The 19,727-nt window shown below is 38.5% G+C and overlaps 1 protein-coding gene across 15 annotated transcripts in view; it reads left to right on the top strand.

The window, feature by feature from the left end:
• Window positions 1-19,727, top strand: part of Trappc3l (trafficking protein particle complex subunit 3L) — a 74,899-nt gene that overhangs the window by 687 nt on the left and 54,485 nt on the right. For 4 of the 15 annotated variants that reach the window (XM_071613087.1, XM_071613088.1, XM_071613089.1 and 1 more), the window contains exons 2-4: window positions 373-412; window positions 3,907-3,958; window positions 4,678-4,804. The gene's annotated coding sequence lies outside the window, so the exon portion shown is untranslated. Of the gene's footprint in view, window positions 1-372; window positions 413-3,906; window positions 3,959-4,677; window positions 5,676-19,727 lie in introns of those variants that run through there. The other 11 variants (XM_071613090.1, XM_071613092.1, XM_071613094.1 and 8 more) reach the window with 6 other exon arrangements.

A 19,727-nucleotide genomic window follows, 5' to 3' on the forward strand; every position in this document is an offset into this window, starting at 1 on the left:
ATTGTTTTCTGTATTAAATCTGATTTCACTTACCTCGTAGGGGGAGCACTTTTTAAATAAGAACTCTCTAATGACGAAGGCTCTGAGATTTTCTCTTGTTAAAATGATAATGTCTCATGAACCATAAGGCATCTCGATTTTTTTTTAATTGGGAAATATTGCTTACTTATAACAGAGGAATACTTTATAACAACATACTCAAGAACAATCTCTACCGATTCCGTGTTTTAAATATTCATTTAAGCTTGGGTCAGAGGAATCTTCTGACTATACTGAGAGTTAAATAAAATGTATAAAATAACTTTCCATATATAAAATGTTTCATTTTCTGGATATCCTTAATTCAGAGGAATTACAATTGTCTCTTTTCAGGAAAGAGCTTCGGGGCAAAATCCATTGCAAAGGTCATAAGGTGGGAACCCACATAGCATGTTGGAAGCCAATGTGAAGAAAGCCCAGTGAACTTTGGAGAAGAGGAGGATTATTGCAGATTGTTATAGGATTATTGGATGTTTAAATGAAAGAGTAATGGTTTGATTAAAAATACCACAGTAGTTTCTATGGTGTAAGAGTTCTTAGGGGGGACCACATCTGAAAGTATAGAGAACAGTTATGGCAGTAACCTAAGTAGAAGACAATGGAAATCTGGACCAGAGTGACAGTAATTGAAGTGGTAAAGTAATGATGAAATTCCAAATATATTTTGAAGATAAAACTGTATGATTTGACATGAGTTATAAGAGAAGAGTCATAGTTTGTTTTTGGCTAGAACAACTTAAAAAATGATGTTCTGGTAACCAAAATGACAAGTGACTAAGACAGCATATGTTTGGAAAAAAAGATGAAAATTCATCTTTGAATCATGTATCAAAGAAAAATGCAAAGTAAATTTTTTTCTAATTGATAATGCAAACTAGCTACCAAAATAGGTGAGACGTAGCAAAACAGCCAATTTAATATTTATATTAAAAAAGAAAGTTGCTATTGCCATTTAAGTTTTAATCTAATGAATGGGATGACCATTTTACTATTTTATTAACAAATTTGGTAAGATATCCTTTTCAAACCTGTTACGTATCATTGTAAAACCTCTGTTTTTCCAAATGTTCCAGAGTGGTGTTTTTAATACTAGAGATAGTTTCCTTAGAGAGTTCCAGACCTAGCGTAATCAAAAGAACTGTTTTAGTCAGGTTTTTTGATGTGACCAAAAGACCTGACAAGAACAATTTCAGAGAAGGAAAAGTTTACTTGGGGCTCCTGGTTTCAGAGGTCTTAGTCCACAACTGACTGACTCCATTACTCTGGGCTTGAGTTGAGGCAAAACATTATGGCAGAAGTGTATGGAGAAGGAAAACAGCTTAGGACATGACAATCAGGAAAGAGAGGGAACTCCCCTTAAAAAGGACAAAAACATATATCCCAAAAGCACACCCCCAGTGACCTACTTCCTTTAGCCATTGTCTATATGACTACCACCCAGTTAATCCATTCAGCTGGATTAATGTACTTATTAGGTTAAGGCTCATAACTCAATCATTTTACGTCTAAACTTTTTTGCATTGTCTGACACATGAGCTTTTGGGGGATACCTTATACCTAAACCATAAGAAAAACATGCCCCCAAATATTTACCTTCTCATACCTACCTAGACATCATTAAATTTTTCTTAGTTGATCCCTTAGTTTCATTTGTCAATGAGAAACATTTCACAGAGCACAAGAAGCCCTTATCTGAAAATATGGCAAATTCTCAAGAGGCAAGTTGACCCTTAATTTATAATTAAAGATGGTGTGGAACAAGTATGTTTCAAGCTGTGCAGGTAAGCAAATGGTATAGTGAGAATAACCATCATGGTCTGTGAAGCCAGAAGTGAGAAGCCCATCCTTAAACATTTACAAGCTTTATAGGATCATTTGGATAGCATGAAATGTGTTTGGAAACATAATAAACTAGAAGATACAATGCAACTGTTGTTTATTAGTGATTTGAAAAATATAATATCCCTTGAAGCATTTCTGTTCTCTGTTCTTTTTTATTGCTAAAGAAAAATGTCCCTAAGAGATTAACCTTTTTTTAAAATTGATTTTTTTAAAATAAATGACAGTGGAATGTATTACAATTCTTATTACACATATGGAGCACATTTTTTCCATATCTCTGGTTATATATAAAGTATGTTCACACCAATTCGTGTCTTCATATATGTACTTTAGATAATGATGTCCAACACATTCCACCATCCTTGCTAACCCCCCGCCCCCTCCCTTCCCCTCCCATCCCTCTGCCCTATCTATAATTCATCCATTCCTCCCATGCTCCCACTCCCTACCCCACTATGAATCAGCTTCCTTATATCAGAGAAAACATTTGCCATTTGTTTTTTTGGGATTGGCTAACTTCACTTAGTGTTATCTTCTCAAACGCCATCCATTTACCTGCAAATGTCATGATACTGAGTAATATTCCATTGTGTATATAGGCCACATATTTTTAATCCATTCATCTACTGAAGGGTGTCTAGTTTAGTTCCACAGTTCAGCTGTTGTGAATTGTGCTGCTATAAACATTAATGTGGCCGTGTCCCTGTAGTATGCTGTTTTTAAGTCCTTTGAGTATAGACCAAGGAGAGGGATAGCTGGGTCAAATGGTGGTTCCATTCCCAGTTTTCCAAGGAATCTCCAAACTGCTTTCCATATTGGCTGCATCAATTTGCAGTCCTATCAGCAATGTGTGAGTGTACCTTTTTCCCCACATCCTTGTCAACACTTATTGTTTGTCTTCATAATAGCTGCCATTCTGACTAGAGAGAGATGATATCTGAGTAGTTTTGATTTGCATTTCTCTAATTGCTAGAGATGATAAACATTTTTTCATATATTTCTTGATAGATTGTATATCCTCTTCTGAGAAGTGTCTGTTCAGGTCTTGGCCCATTTAATTGATTGGGTTATTTATTTATTTATTTTGGTGCTTAGCTTCTTTTTGAGTTCTTTCATCACTATACTAGACTTTATACTACAGAGCAATAGTAACAAAAATAACATGGTATTGGCACCAAAACAGACTGGTAGACCAATGGTACAGAATAGAGAACACAGACTAACCCACAAAATTACAATTATTGTATTAGACAAAGGTGCCAAAAACATGCATTGGAGAAAAGATAGCCTCTTCAACAAATGGTGCTGGGAAAACTGGAAATGCATATGCAACAAAGTGAAATTAAACCCCTGTCTCTCACCATACACAAAAACTGAACTTAAAGTGAATCAAGGACCTAGGAATTAAACCAGAGACTCTGTCTAATAGAAGAAAAAGTAGGCCCTAATGTTTATCATCTGGGATTAGGCCCCAACTTCCTTAATAAGACTCCTATAGTGCAAGAATTAAAACCAAGAATCAATAAATGGGATGGATTCAAACTAAAAAGTATTTTTGGTTTGTTTTCTCAGCAAAAGAAACAATCTGTGAGGTGAATAGAGAGCCTACATCTTGGGAATAATTTTTCACCCCTCACACATCAGAGCACTAATTTCTAGGGTATACCTAAGAGAGTAACCTTAATCATTTGGATTCATCTTAGTTTCTTCTGTGGATAATGCAAACTCAATTATCTTTTAATATTATGTCTTTAAATTTTGTTTTGGTGTTTATTTTTGCTTTCCTATGCCTATGAGTTCTCAGTCTTACACTACTCTTAGAAGCTCAGAATTGAGAATTCCTTTTTTAATGTTTAATTTAATTTTCCTACCATTCATGTGGGTAATGTTTCATTTACCCAGGTATCTCAAAGGCTGTTCAGCAGTCATAAATACAAATAACTATGTAAAATTTTGATTGGAGGTGGGAATCTCAGTAATACTTCTAGCCTAACTGATCTCCCCACTTTCACCCTTATCTCACAGTCTACTCTGACTCAATCCAGCAGCCAGAATGATCTTGTTACAGTGTCATGAGGTGAGATTACTCCTTTGCTCATAACTGCACCTCACCCACGTCTCGGGTTAAAGGTCTATATCTTTACAAATGTAGGTCCTGTAGAATCTGGCTCCCTGATGCTCTCCTGCAACACTTCTTTCCTCTCTGACCTTAACCTGTTACTTACACTTCTGCTCCAGCCACACTAACCTATTTGCTGCACTTCAGACATGCAAGATAATCTCTCCAAAGGTCTTTGCACTCACTCTTTCCACTGTCTGGACTAATGTTCCTTCTGTGACCACATAAGCCATCCCCTCGTAGTCTTTCCTCAAAGGCAGAAATTTTATTTGGTGCTATATTTTAGCACATATACCAGTACCTAAAACAAAGTAGTCACTCAGAAAAGTATTTACACTCAGAATGAATAAGCCCAGTGGAGGGGTAATGGTATGATGTTAAGCACTGGACCAGGGATTGTAAAACCAGGTTTTGGATCTTTGCAATTACTTTAACACATGAATTTGGGTAAGGTACCACATCGCTGGGTCTCACCTTCTCCATCTATAAAATGAGGGCTTTGTGTAAGATGATTTAAAAGTTTCTTTGCAGAGGTAAGAGCCAATAATTTCTCAAGATCTTGTTCATTTTGGAGCCAATTGTATGGAATCAAACTTTAAGACCACAGTTAATTTCTTTGACTCAAAGTCTCATAGCTAAAAGGAATAATATTTTATGTGTAATATTTTATCTCCTAGTAGCCTCAGGATAATGCTCTTGAGCCATATATCAGAAGGGGATCTCAATTCTGGGCAAAAACAAAGCAAGGACCACAAGAGTTTTGTGTGAACTATGCTTTCAACATGACCTTGCATGTAAGAACAGGTGAGCAGACAAAAAATAAAATTTGTACATTTTTCTTTTCTTTCACCTAGAACACTTTGGTAATTTTATCTTTGCTATCATCATCATCACCATCATCATCGTTGTATTATTGTTAATCTCTCTCATACACACACACCCTCTTATGCTTTGGATTTAAAAGGGACTAGGTGGGAAGGAGGAAAAATCAAAGGAGCAAAAGAAAATAGGGCTACTGAAATACAAAGCAAATGCCTTAAAATGTATAGAAGAAAAATGAACTTAAGAGTTAAAACAAACATTTAAAGTAATTAATTCTTTGGCTTCCTGTGATAAAAGTGACTCAGGGTCGCCCCTAAGGTATGAAAGATCTACATGGCAAACATTTGGAGGGAAAACCTAGCTTCAGATTTAGTTGCTTTTAGTTGATTTTAAACATCACCAATTTTGGAGATCACACAGCTGAGCAATAGATCATTAGCCTTCCACTAGGTTTGCTATGGATTACATCTCTGATGAACAGGTCGTGATAATGGTTATCTAAGTTACTTTTCAGGGACTTAAAGATCATCTTTGTTGAAGCCATCAACTCTTCACTTGAGCCTGCATGTGTCCAATGGATGACCTTTTGACATCAGGGCCCCCAGAAACTTCATACTCAGATCATTCTAATGCCACTAATTTCTGAACAGACTTCCTATGAAGAGCTATGAAGGCTGATTACACATGTACACATCCCTAATTATCTCATCTCCAATCACCTGTCCACATATCTTAACTATCCTGATTCTTTATGTCATAAATATCCCCAAACCCCATCCTTTGGATGTAGATTTGAGACTTGGGTCTCCTATCTCTATACTTCGCCATCTTGAAAATAAATTATTGCAAAATTCGTTGTTTCAGCAATTGGTGTACTTTACAGTGGGCAAATGGGCCTTGTTAAAAAACCGGGCTCTCAGTCTATTTAAACACTTAGTTAATTAAATTGAAAATATTTTGAAACAATTCATAGGCCTCTGTAAGATATAATAAACTTATTGATGAAGACTTAGAATAAATTATAATAAGGCAAGGTACATAAACATTTGTTTAGTCATTCTGAGAATTCTCCATAGTGTACATTTACCATCTCTTCCTGTTGAGGTTAAAGAACCATCTCTTCATGTTCTTTTTTTATTATTATTTTTTAAGTCGTAGTTGGACACATGCCTTCATTTTATATTTATTTTTATGTGGTGCTGAGGATAGAATCCAGTGCCTCACATATGCAAGGCGAGTGCTCTACCACTGAGCCACAACCCAGCCCTCTTCATGTTCTTTATTTGCAAATGCACTGTTCCTGTCTGATTTCTTATCTCTCATTACTATTTAAAAGAAAAATAGTGGTGTTATTACACATATGCTATGACTTTGTCATTTATATTGAAACAATTATAGTTCTTGCTTCTGCATTATCCTAATATCACATCCCTAACCTAATATCCCTGATCACATCATTACTTATTAAACCCCATCAGGTTTTCTCCTGAATACTGGCTTCCAGTGAGTTTCCCCAAGAATGTTTTCCTGATGAGCACAAATTAAGATCTAACCCAAAGCTTTCTGGTCAGCTAACTTTACCACACACCTTCCAACCATATCTTTAGGCCATAATCATTGCATTCCTAGAATGGAATCTTCTTCAATGTTGACTGCACACTGCCTTCCACATATGGCCCCCAGTAGGCAAGCAGCCTATGGGCAGTGCTAAAGTAAGCAGTTCCATTCCCTTGTAAGGAATGTCCTTGATCAACTGGGGAGCTCAGTGTCAACTGCCACCATCCTGCAGGCTTGGGACATATATGTGGAGAACACCCAGGGCTTGCCTGCACTTGTGGAAGTACAGCCTAGATAGCCAGAAAGGGACTAAAGGAGCCCAAGCAATGCAGAGCCAGTCAAGATGGCTCCAGGCACCTCACCCAGGTGGTTCCCAAAACATTTCAGAGAAGGAACTCAAAGGCCCTGATGGTGAGCAATACTGAATTGCATACTAATTATTATTCTAGCTGTAATAACTTGGATATTTTTCTTGTTTTTGCTTTTTTTTTTTCTGACAACCATATGTATTTTATTTTATTTTTTTTTTAATTTTTTATTGTGGGTTGTTCAAAACATTACAAATTTCTTGACATATCATATTCCACACTTTGATTCAAGTGGGTTATGAACTCCCACCTTCACCCCATACACAGATTGCAGAATCACATCAGTTACACATCCATTGATTTACAAATTGCCATACTAGTGTCTGTTGTGCTCCGCTGCCTTTCCCATCCTCCACCCTCCCCCCTCCCCACCTCTCCCCTCCCCTCCCCTCCTCTCTCTCTACCCCCTCCACTGTATAACCCTGAGGGTCTCCTTCCATTAGGATGCAATTTCCCTTCTCTCTCCCTTTCCCTCCCACCTCTCATCCCTGTTAAATGTTAATCTTCTTCTCCTGCTCTTCGTCCCTACTCTGTTCTTAGTTACTCTCCTTATATCAAAGAAGACATTTAGCATTTGTTTTTTAGGGATTGGCTAGCTTCACTTAGCATAATCTGCTCTAATGCCATCCATTTCCCTGTAAATTCTATGATTTTGTCATTTTTTAATGCAGAGTAATACTCCATTGTGTATAAATGCCACATTTTTTTTATCCATTCGTCTATTGAAGGGCATCTAGGTTGGTTCCACAGTCTTGCTATTGTGAACTGTGCTGCTATGAACATCGATGTAGCAGTGTCCCTGTAGCATGCTCTTTTTAGGTCTTTAGGGAATAGACCAAGAAGGGGAATAGCTGGGTCAAATGGTGGCTCCATTCCCAGCTTTCCAAGAAATCTCCATACTGCTTTCCAAATTGGCTGCACCAATCTGCAGTCCCACCAGCAATGTACAAGTGTACCCTTTTCCCCACATCCTCGCCAGCACTTGTTGTTGTTTGACTTCCTAATGGCTGCCAATCTTACTGGAGTGAGATGGTATCTTAGGGTGGTTTTGATTTGCATTTCTCTGACAGCTAGAGATGTTGAGCATTTTTTCTTGTACTTGTTGATTGACTGTATGTCCTCCTCTGAGAAGTGTCTGTTCAGGTCCTTGGCCCATTTGTTGATTGGGTTGTTTGTTCTCTTATTGTCTAATTTTTTGAGTTCTTTGTATACTCTGGATATTAGGGCTCTATCTGAAGTGTGAGGAGTAAAGATTTGTTCCCAGGGTGTAGGCTCCCTATTTACCTCTCTTATTGTTTCTTTTGCTGAAAAAAAACTTTTTAGTTTGAGTAAGTCCCATTTGTTGATACTGGTTATTAACTTTTGGGCTATGGGTGTCCTATTGAGGAATTTGGAGCCCAAACCCACCGACTGTAGATCGTAGCCAACTTTTTCTTCTATCAGACGGCGCGTCTCTGATTTGATATCAAGCTCCTTGATCCATTTTGAATTCACTTTTGTGCATGGCGAGAGAAAGGGATTCAGTTTCATTTTGTTGCATATGGATTTCCAGTTTTCCCAGCACCATTTGTTGAAGATGCTATCCTTCCTCCATTGCATGCTTTTAGCCCCTTTATCAAATATAAGATAGTTGTAGTTTTGTGGATTGGTTTCTGTGTCCTCTATTCTGTACCATTGGTCCACCCACCTGTTTTGGTACCAGTACCATGCTGTTTTTGTTACTATTGCTCTGTAGTATAGTTTGAAGTCTGGTATCGCTATACCGCCTGATTCACACTTCCTGCTTAGCATTGTTTTTGCTATTCTGGGTCTTTTATTTTTCCATATGAATTTCATGATTGCTTTCTCTATTTCTACAAGAAATGCTGTTGGGATTTTGATTGGCATTGCATTAAACCTATACAGAACTTTTGGTAATATCGCCATTTTGATGATGTTAGTTCTGCCTATCCATGAACAGGGTATATTTTTCCATCTTCTAAGATCTTCTTCTATTTCTCTCTTTAGGGTTCTGTAGTTTTCATTGTATAAGTCTTTCACCTCTTTTGTTAGGTTGATTCCCAAGTATTTTATTTTTTTTGAAGATATTTTGAATGGAGTGGTTGTCCTCATTTCCATTTCAGAGGATTTGTCGCTGATATACAGGAATGCCTTTGATTTATGCGTGTTGATTTTATATCCTGCCACTTTGCTGAATTCATTTATTAGCTCTAATAGTTTCTTTGTAGAGCCTTTTGGGTCTGCTAGGTATAGAATCATATCATCTGCAAATAGTGATAATTTAAGTTCTTCTTTTCCTATTTTTATGCCTTTAATTTCTTTCGTCTGTCTAATTGCTCTGGCCAGTGTTTCGAGAACTATGTTGAACAGAAGTGGAGAGAGAGGGCATCCCTGTCTTGTTCCAGATTTTAGAGGGAATGCCTTCAGTTTTTCTCCATTCAGAATGATGCTAGCCTGAGGCTTAGCATAGATTGCTTTTACAATATTGAGGTATGTTCCTGTTATCCCTAGTTTTTCTAGAGTTTTGAACATAAAGGGATGCTGTACTTTGTCGAATGCTTTTTCCGCATCTATCGAGATGATCATATGGTTCTTATTTTTAAGTCTATTGATATGGTGAATAACATTTATTGATTTCCATATATTGAACCAGCCTTGCATCCCAGGGATGAATCCTACTTGATCATGGTGTACAATTTTTTTGATATGTTTTTGTATCCGATTCGCCAGAATTTTATTGAGGATTTTTGCATCTAGGTTCATTAGAGATATTGGTCTGTAGTTTTCTTTCTTTGAAGTGTCTTTGTCTGGTTTAGGTATCAGGGTGATGTTGGCCTCATAGAATGAATTTGGAAGTTCTCCCTCCTTTTCTATTTCCTGAAGTAGCTTGAAAAGTATTGGTATTAGTTCTTCTTTAAAGGTTTTGTAAAATTCTGCTGTATACCCATCCAGACCTGGGCTTTTCTTAGTTGGTAGTCTTTTTATGGTTTCTTCTATTTCCTCAATTGATATTGGTCTGTTTAGGTTTTCTATATCCTCCTGACTCAATCTGGGCAGATCATATGACTTAAGAAATTTATCTATGCCTTCACTATCTTCTAATTTATTGGAGTATAAGGATTCAAAATAGTTTTTGATTATCTTCTGTATTTCTGAAGTGTCTGTTGTGATATTGCCTTTTTCATCCCATATGCTGGTAATTTGAGTTCTCTCTCTTCTTCTCTTCGCTAGCATTGCTAAGGGTCTGTCGATTTTGTTTATTTTTTCAAAGAACCAACTTTTAGTTTTGTCAATTTTTTCAATTGTTTCTTTTGTTTCGATTTCATTAATTTCAGCTCTGATTTTAATTATTTCTTGCCTTCTACTTCTTTTGCTGTTGTTTTGCTCTTCTTTTTTAAGGATTTTGAGATGAAGTATGAGATCATTTATTTGTTGGTTTTTTTCTTTTTTTAAGGAATGAACTCCAAGCAATGAATTTTCCTCTTAGAACTGCTTTCAATGTGTCCCATAGATTCCGATATGTTGTGTCTGTGTTTTCATTTATCTCTAAGAATTTTTTAATTTCCTTCTTGATGTCTTCTATAACCCATTGATCATTCAGTAACCTATTGTTCATTCTCCAAGTGATGTATGCTTTTTCCTTCCTTCTTTTATCGTTGATTTTCAGTTTCATTCCATTATGATCAGATAAGATGCATGGTATTATCTCTACTCCTTTATATTGTCTAAGAGTTGCCCTGTGACATAATATATGGTCTATTTTTGAGAAGGATCCATGTGCTGCTGAGAAAAAAGTGTAACTGCTTGATGTTGGGTGGTATACTCTATATATGTCAATTAGGTCTAGGTTATTAATAGTGTTATTGAGTTCTATAGTTTCCTTATTCAACTTTTGTTTGGAAGATCTGTCTAGTGGCGAGAGAGGTGTGTTGAAGTCTCCCATGATTATGGTATGGTGGTCTATTAGACTCTTGAACTTGAGAAGAGTTTGTTTGACGAACATAGCTGCACCATTGTTTGGGGCATAAATATTTATGATTGTTATGTCTTGTTGGTGTATGGTTCCCTTAAGCAGTATGTAGTGTCCCTCTTTATCTCTTTTGATTAACTTTGGCTTGAAATCTATTTTATTTGATATGAGTATGGACACTCCTGCTTGTTTCCGAAGTCCATATGAGTGATATGATTTTTCCCAACCTTTCACCTTCAGCCTACGTATGTCTTTTCCTATCAAATGCGTCTCCTGTAGGCAGCATATTGTTGAGTCTTGTTTTGTGATCCATTCTACTAGCCTGTGTCTCTTAATTGGTGAGTTTAAGCCATTAACATTTAGGGTTATTATTGAGATATGGTTTGTTCTTCCAGCCATATTTGTTTATTTTTGTTACTAAACATGGTTTGTTTTCCTCTTTGATTATTCCCCCCCCCTTTACTGTCCTACCTCCCACTGTTGGTTTTCATTGTTATTTTCCATTTCCTCTTCCTGTAATGCTTTGGCGAGGATGTTTTGAAGAGATGGTTTTCTAGCTGCGAATTCTTTAAACTTTTGTTTATTTGGGAAGGTTTTAATTTCATCCTCCATCCTGAAGCTTAATTTCGCTGGATACACAATTCTTGGTTGGAACCCATTTTCTTTCAGTGTTTGAAATATGTTATTCTTCTAGCTTTCAGAGTCTGTGTTGAAAGATCAGCTGTTATCCTGATTGGCTTACCCCTAAATGTAATCTGCTTCCTTTCTCTTGTAGCTTTTAAAATTCTCTCCTTATTCTGTATGTTGGGCATCTTCATTATAATGTGTCTAGGTGTGGATCTCTTATGATTTTGCACATTCGGCGTCCTGTAGGCTTCTAGGATTTGGGATTCTGTCTCATTCTTCAAGTCTGGGAAGTTTTCTTGTATTATTTCATTGAATAGACTGCTCATTCCTTTGGTTTGGAGCTCTGTACCTTCCTGTATCCCAATGACTCTTAAGTTTGGTCTCTTAATGTTATCCCATATTTCTTGGATGTTCTGCTCATGGTTTCTTAACAGTCTTGCTGAGCTGTCTATGTTCTTTTCCAGTTGAAATACTTTGTCTTCATTGTCTGATGTTCTATCTTCTAAGTGTTCTACTCTGCTGGTAGTATTCTCCATTGAGTTTTTAAGTTGGTTTATTGCTTCCTGCATTTCTAGGATTTCTGATTGTTTGTTTTTTATAACCTCTATCTCCCTGTATAGTTGATCCTTTGCTTCCTGGATTTGTTTGCGTAATTCATTGTCGAAGTGATCTTTCATTGTCTGATTTTGCTGTTTAATGTCTTCCTTGATACTCCAGATCATCTGAAGCATGTATATCCTGAATTCTTTATCTGACATTCTATCTGGTGCAGCTGTTACCTCTTCTAAAGTTGCGTTGACCTGCATTGCTTGTGGTCCTTTCTTTCCTTGTCTTTTCATACTGCTTGCGTATCTTTCCTGCAGGTGCGGGCGGCGGCTCTGCTCTCTCCTTATTCCAATTGGGGTGTCGTGACTACCACGCCGGCAGGTCACTGGGCCTGTTCTGGGAGCTGGCGGCGGCTCTGTTCTGCCCCTACTCCAATTGGGGTGACGAGTGTACCACGCTGGCAGGCCACCGGGCCTGATCCGCCGGTCGGTTGCAAGTTTGCCTACCCTGCAGCTGCGGGCGGCGGCTCTACTCTGCCCCTACTCCAAATGGGGTGACGTGTCTGTCGTACCGGCAGGCCACTGGGCCTGTCCCGCTGGTCGGTCGCAGTTCTGCCCACCTTTCGGGCACGGGTGGAGGCTCTGCTCTGCCCCTACTCCAATTGGGGTGTCGTGACTACCCCGCCTGCAGGACGCTGGGCCTGTTCCTGGCACGGGCGGTGACTCTGCTCTGCCACTACTCCAATTAGGGTGGTGTTTGTACCCCGCCAGCAGGCTCCTGGGCCTGATCCGCCGGTCTGTTGTAGGTCTGCCTACCTTGGAGGCGCGGGCGGCGGATCTGCCCTGCCCCTCCTACCACGCCTGCGGACCCCTGGGCCTGATTTGCAGGTTGATCACTGGTCTGCTCACCCTGCGGGCACGGGTGGCGGTTCCGCTCCGCCCCCACTCCAATTGGGGTCACGTGACCACCACACCGGCAGGGCCTGATCCGGGCGTGGGAGAAGGATCTGCTCTGCCCCTACTCCAGTTGGGGTGACATGTGTACCACACTGGCAGGCCACTGGGCCTGACCCACCAGGCTGTCACAGGTCTGTTTACCTTGCAAGCACGAACGGCGGCTCTGCCCTGCCCCTCCTACCACGCCCATGTACCACTGGGTCGCGGGTCTGCCCACCTTGCGGGTGCGGGTGGCGGCTCCGCTCCGCCCCCTCTCCAATTGGGGTCACGCGGTCATCACGCTGGCGAGCCGCTGGGCCTGCTCCGGGCGCTGGCGGCGGCCCGGCTCCTCCCCTCTGGCTCGACGACAAATTGAGGAGACTCGGGTGACTGTGCCTCACCCCCCCTACCAGGAGACCAACTGCTTATGTCACAGCTGGTATTGATGAAGTTCTCTCCTCCGCCGCTTTCTGCAGACATCAGATCTCTGCCATGTTGGTATCCTATGCGAAGGCAGCATTTCATTCCCCTTGCTGGGCAACCAAAGCAACGGGTGAGTCCTGACCGGCCCTCAGCAGGACCTGGACCGAGAAGCAGTTTCCGCGGGCTCCTAGCCCCAGGCCAGGGAAGTTCCGGGAGCCGGAACTCGGCCGCTCCGTGCTCGGTGTAAGCTCCTATAAGTGTAAGCTCCAAGAAGCAGTCCCCGCGGGCTCAGTTCCGGGAGCCGGAATTCGGCTGCTTAGTGCTTGGTGTATGCTCTGATAGGAGCAGGGTCCAAGAAGCAGCCTCCGCAGGCTCCGCAGCCCTGGGCCAGGGCGGTTCCGGGACGGTTCCGGGAGCCGGAACTCGGCCGCCCCGCGCTCGGTGTTCGCTCCGATAAGATCAGGTTCTAAGAAGCACCCAGGTGCTGAACCCTAGCAATCTGTCTGCAAGCCGCAGGCGAATTGCAGCCTGAAATTACCTGTTCTATGGCTGAATGAGCTTGTTTTTGCTTTTATCCTCCACAAAATACAAGCCTTTCCCATAGGATTTCATGGGATCTATTAAGTCATTACTGAATTAAAGATGCTTGTTTTGTAAATGTTTTTCTCAAATTCAAGTTAATCTCAACATGAAAAAATATTAGGCAAAGATTCATCATTAATATGCCAGCTACTCTTGATTTATGAAATTTATACAATCAGTAAAGTGCCACATAGATCCCGATTCCTCTTTTTACAAAATATTGTAGGTTTGGGGAGGGGGGTTTTGTTTTGTTTTTGTTTTTTGCTTTGGCATTTGCTTTCTCACATTTCCAAATGCTGAAATATTATGGAATAACTTATAATATACAGTTTCATTATAGTGTACCACTGACTAGTAACTACAGAAGAAAACTAGATATAGGTCTTTTTATTTATAACTTAAGGTGAAACACCTATACATACAAATAAATTTTATATTCAGCTATTCTTTCTGTACTTTAGAAGACCTTAAATATTAGAACACATTGTATTTTACTTATAAAATATTAGATATATGTGAATATATACATATATTTTAGGAGCAACAGTTGTACCTAGGACAGAGCATCAGCACATATAGAATCTTAGGATGCTCATGCTAGAAATGACCTTGAAAAGGTCTTAATCCAGAGGGTATCATTTGTCCATAGGCTTGTGGATTCATAAGCTACTGTAACATATCAGTATGTGCATTAGGTTTCCTGTCACCAAATAACTACGAACTTAGTGGTTTAAAACATGCAAATTTATTATAGTTCTAGAACAGTTTATGGTTCTTACAGTTCTGACACAGGTCTCAGTAGCCTAAAATACAGGTGTCACCAGGGCTGTGTTCCTTCTGCAAGCAGTTGGAGAGAGTCAACTTCTTTGCCTCTTCATTTCTAGGCGCTACCCACATTCCTTAGCTCATGACCCATTCCATCCTCAAAGCGAGCAGTATTGATTTCTCAAACTGCTTCACTCTAACCCTTCTTAACACTCTTCTGTTGTCACTTTTCCTTCTCCCTGACTCTGATTCTTCCTATACCCTCTTATAAAGACCTTTGTGAGTACACTGGGATAATCTCATCTCAAAATTCTTAACTTGATCACATCTGCAAAGTCTCTTCTTCCATATTACTTTACAAGTTCCAGGAATTAGGATGTAGACATCTTTGAGGGGCCATTGTTTAGCTTGCACAGTGTTGTAAACTCTGAGGTATGTGAGCCTGTGTCTGTGTGTATGCAGTTTTGCTGAATATTTTGTCAAAATAATTTATCAGAATGGCTCCTCAAAGAGATATGTGACTCAAAATACTTAAATCACCCACTTTCACAATTTAATATGCTCTCTTGTTTCATACAAGGGGAAATTAAAATTCCAGGGAGACTGACTCATATAAGATCATAAGAGTAATGGAGACTATGTTTCCCTGAACCTCATTTTGACCCTTCATAACTATGACTGAAAGCATATTCACAGATTATACTGTTGCCCTGCTGAGCCCAGCATAAGAAAGAGTACATGTAAGAACCCAGGGCAGGTATATGGTTCATCTGAAGTTAGTAAAATCAGTGCTACTGACTGTTGAGTAGATAAGGTCTAAAGTTCATGGTCCAGTGAGAGTGGAAAAGTCACTATGGTAAGAAGCACAGTGACTTGAGGTTTAGGCCTTATGTATGCAAGAATACAAGTGGAAAGACAGAGTGAAATGTGCTATGACATTGACTTGTTGGGGTTCAGGGTGGTTTATTGATTGATTGGACTATAGAGAAATCCTCCCAACACTGCAAGGCCCTGGAAAGTTGATAAACCGCTACTTTTGCAACATTATAGCACAGTGCTATGTAGTACTGGGTAAGAAGTCAGCCTGCTGGGGCTAAATTCAGGCTTCATCACTTATAGGTAAATGATCTTGGGCACATTGTTTGATTTCTCTGCATCTCAATTATCTCATTAATAAAATGGAAGAAATTTCTTTATTGGAGTTATGTAAGCTTGGATTCCAATTATGACTCACCATTCACCGGTTATCTAGTAAAGTCATGTAAGTGGGAAAGTATTTCATTTGTATAGGACTTTTAAAACTTTTTCATATTATTTACATTATTTAATGTCATTTCAGCAAGTTATTTTCTGATAAGTGACTCTATTTGCTTCTTTGTTATAAATAGCTACTTTTTATAGTAGCTGGTATATAATGAGCACTCTTAATTATTTTTACTTCTGCAGGTTGAATATCCCTTATGCAAAATGCTTGACACGAAAAGTGTTTCAGACTCCAGACTTCTTTTTGGATTTTGGAATATTTGCACATATTTTACTGGCTTAATATCCCTAATCCATCATGTTGGCTCTCAAAAAATTTAGATTTTGGAGCATTTCAGATTTCTAATTTTGGGATTAAGAATGCTCAACCTGTTAATCCCCATTTACAAATGGATGTGGGTGCAGACAACACTACTAACCACTGGGTGGCAGCAGAGGAAGCCATACTTGAAATCAGTTTTCTTCCTGAAGATTTCTGGTACACTAAGACTAGAGAAGCTTAATCAAATTGGTGCTTAGTTCAAAAAAATAATCTGGCCGATAATTAATTTTGCTTTTCTGGAAATTGCTCTTAGGTTTATCTATTGCTCTTTGATCCAGGGGTCACATTTTATGGATTTTTGCCTCCCCTGCCCCAGCTCAAGCAGCCATCTATCTGCTCCCCTATTCTGCCAGTATCTGTTCTTCCTTGACTAGAGCTAAATTTTGATAGACTCTTTTAGAAGCTAAAATTATGTCTCTACACCTTATGTTTTTGAGTTAGCAAATATCTACATAATCATGAGTTCAGAAGGCCTTTGGTTAGTTGTGGTACGTCAAAGTTTATGGTTTATGTGCTTTCCCTTTGCATAGGTGGTAAAATACACTAGTATTTCTTATTACAAATATAAATGAATATTTTTTAAAGACAGAGTTGGAGATTGAGAACAGAGGGAAGAAACAAGGAGGATGATAGAATTTATAATGCTATATACAATTCAGCTTTGGAAAAGAAAAGAATCTAAATTCAACATACCTAAGCATTGGCTTTATTTAGTTCCTGGGAAAGGGGCAGTTTAGACTGCGGTGGGGAAGTGGAGGAGCTGACAAAGATGAAGTTAAGAAGTCAGCAAGTTTCTATCTGCCAAGCCACAGAATCTGATGTGGTAGCCAAAAGCACTTGGTAGCAAAATATTAGGTAGTATTAGCACATAATTGATTTTAATTATATGTTTCATAATTACACAAATCCACTAAGCTTAAAGGGGAGGAAGTACCATGTTCTAATGGAAAAAATTTACCTAACTGACTGTGGGACAAAAGAATACTCTAGATAAAAACAAAAACAGCAAAACAACTGGGAATTCAAGTCTTTCATTTGAAGTGGATAACATATAATGCACACACAAGGATGTATCCTATGCTTTAAATGTTCATATAGATTCTATGAAGTACTTTGAAGCCATTTAGAAAAAGCAAAGGAAGCCTATTGTCTTTTACCAGAAAGCTATGATGGAAGAGCATGATTAACTTGCTCAAAATATAAACTTCATATGTCATAGTCCAAAAGAGTTTATGAAGAAAGGGCTTCAGAAGCCAATAGAGACAAAGTTTCCTGTTATTAAGGTATATAAGCTACTATTAACCTTCTTTCTGATGATGTATGCTAAAACTTCATACATTGTTTGATTTTGCTCTTAATTGAATATCCTATTGGAGAGTCTTTATTGTGGTATAGTTCCTGCAAACCAATAAACTAATTCTGAGCATGGTATAAAGGGCTGATTTAACTAGCAAGTCCTACTACAGAGAAGTTTCAAAACCTCTCATATAAATAGAGCCATAGAATTTTCAAGCTTGAGGAGAATTTTGAGGATGAAATGGATGAGACTTTCCATATTTGCCATCTTATGTAGCAAAGGGAACTAGAATCCTAATTTCCTTCCATGACACACATATTTTGTTTTTAATGTCTTTCTTGCAATGTACTGAGAATATGGTTAATTGATAAGCTAGAGCAACTTTCCTAGCCCCATGCAAAAAGTACATTAACATTCTTTAAAAGTAGAATGCCCGTATCTGTCTTAGAGAAAGCTCAAAATCAAACTTGGTAATATTTTTCTTCCAGGAGAAGCAATCTGGTCCTACTCACTTCAGAAGGATGTGTACATATTGACCTGTATACCTATAAACATAAATATTAAAGTCATTCAATCTGGAAAAGACCTCGGGAATTTGTTCAGTTCCTTGCCTTCCAGAAGAGAGGGCATCATTATCCTTATTTTACAGGTGAAACAGTGAAAGGCTAAAGAGATGAACTGAGTTGCACAAGGCTAAATTACTAATAAGCAATGATAAGGCAGCACAAGTCATCAGTGCTTACAAAATATGACACTGAACAGCCTTCTGTTGGGGGGAAAGCCTGAAAACATTTTGTTTCCTTAAAAATTCATTTTTACTTGTTTTGTTAAATTGAAGGACCCAGCATTTGACACAAAATAGAATCCTCCATAATTGTATAAAAATAAATTAATAAGAAATTGGTTGAATTTTAGATAATCAAGCTATTTGTTCTCCTTGAAAGTGAATCTTCTAAGTCAAGTTGACCATTGGCAGTTTGGCCCACTGACAGTAAGAGATCATTGTTTTGGCTAAGGAAATGAATAAATGAAAGCCATCAGATTGCTCATTTTAGCCCATGAACCCGTTGCTTCAGTAAACATGAAAAAATCAGACATGAGACACTATACATAAGAAAGAATTATGAACCCCCTGTCTCACTCCTTGGTTTTTATCCAAAATAGCTAAAATTAGCATACTACAGTGATACATGCACACCAATGTTTACAACAGCACAATTCACAGTAGCCAAGTTATGGAACCAGCCCAGGTGCCCATCAACAGATAAATAAAGAAAATGTGGTATATATACACAATGGAGTTTTATTTAGCCACAAAGAAGAATGAAACTATGTCATTTGCTGGTAAAAGGAGGAGACTAGAGAACATGGTTATAAGTGAAATAAACCAGACTCATAAAATCAAAGGACAAATGTTTTCTCTCATATGTGGAAGCTAGCCAGAGAGAGAAAAAAAAGCTCAGAATTAAAAAGAATGTGTGGGGGGACATTTCTCACAAAAATAGAAGGAAAATCAATAGAGTAGATGAAGAGAATCCAGAGGAAGGGAGGTGGGGAGGGCATAGGAATAAGGAAGTACTGGGGGAACAAAATCTACTAAATTTTGTTATGTCCATACATGAACATACTAAAATGAGTCATATATATATATATATATATATATATATATATACTGACAACTATGTGTGTGTGTATATATACACATATGTGTGTATATACCCACATATATATGTACATATATACACGCAATTACAATGTACAAGCTAAAGTAATAATAAGAATAAAAATAATAGGGTGATCAGTAGAGTGAGTAGATGAGGGAGATGGAAGAAGGAAGGGAAAGGGACAGTACTGGGAAATGAGAGTGATCAAATTATCTTGTGTGCATATACAAATATGGCATAATGAATCCCACTACTACGTATAATGCACTAATAAAAATATTAAAAAAGAATCAAGATAAATTAGAAAATTGTCAAATACTAGAAATCACATAGCAAAGGCAGGCAGAGGAGGGACATATTTTCCCCTTTGGGGTTATAGTAATGGATAAACAAGAACAAACAGTAGTCCTGGTTTCCCAAACAGACTTCTAATGCAAGGTGCAATTTGATAAATAAGAGGCACAGATGAGACCCTGTAGTAGAGCACAGAGAGTAAGTTTTCTAGAATAATCCTTGTATGTAGTCTAGGCCATTAAAATGCTCCGAATATGTAGTAAGCTACAAATAACAGTATGATACTAATGAT

The sequence above is a fragment of the Marmota flaviventris genome, chromosome 6 (assembly GCF_047511675.1).
Source record: "Marmota flaviventris isolate mMarFla1 chromosome 6, mMarFla1.hap1, whole genome shotgun sequence".
Classification (NCBI taxonomy): Eukaryota; Metazoa; Chordata; class Mammalia; order Rodentia; family Sciuridae; genus Marmota; species Marmota flaviventris.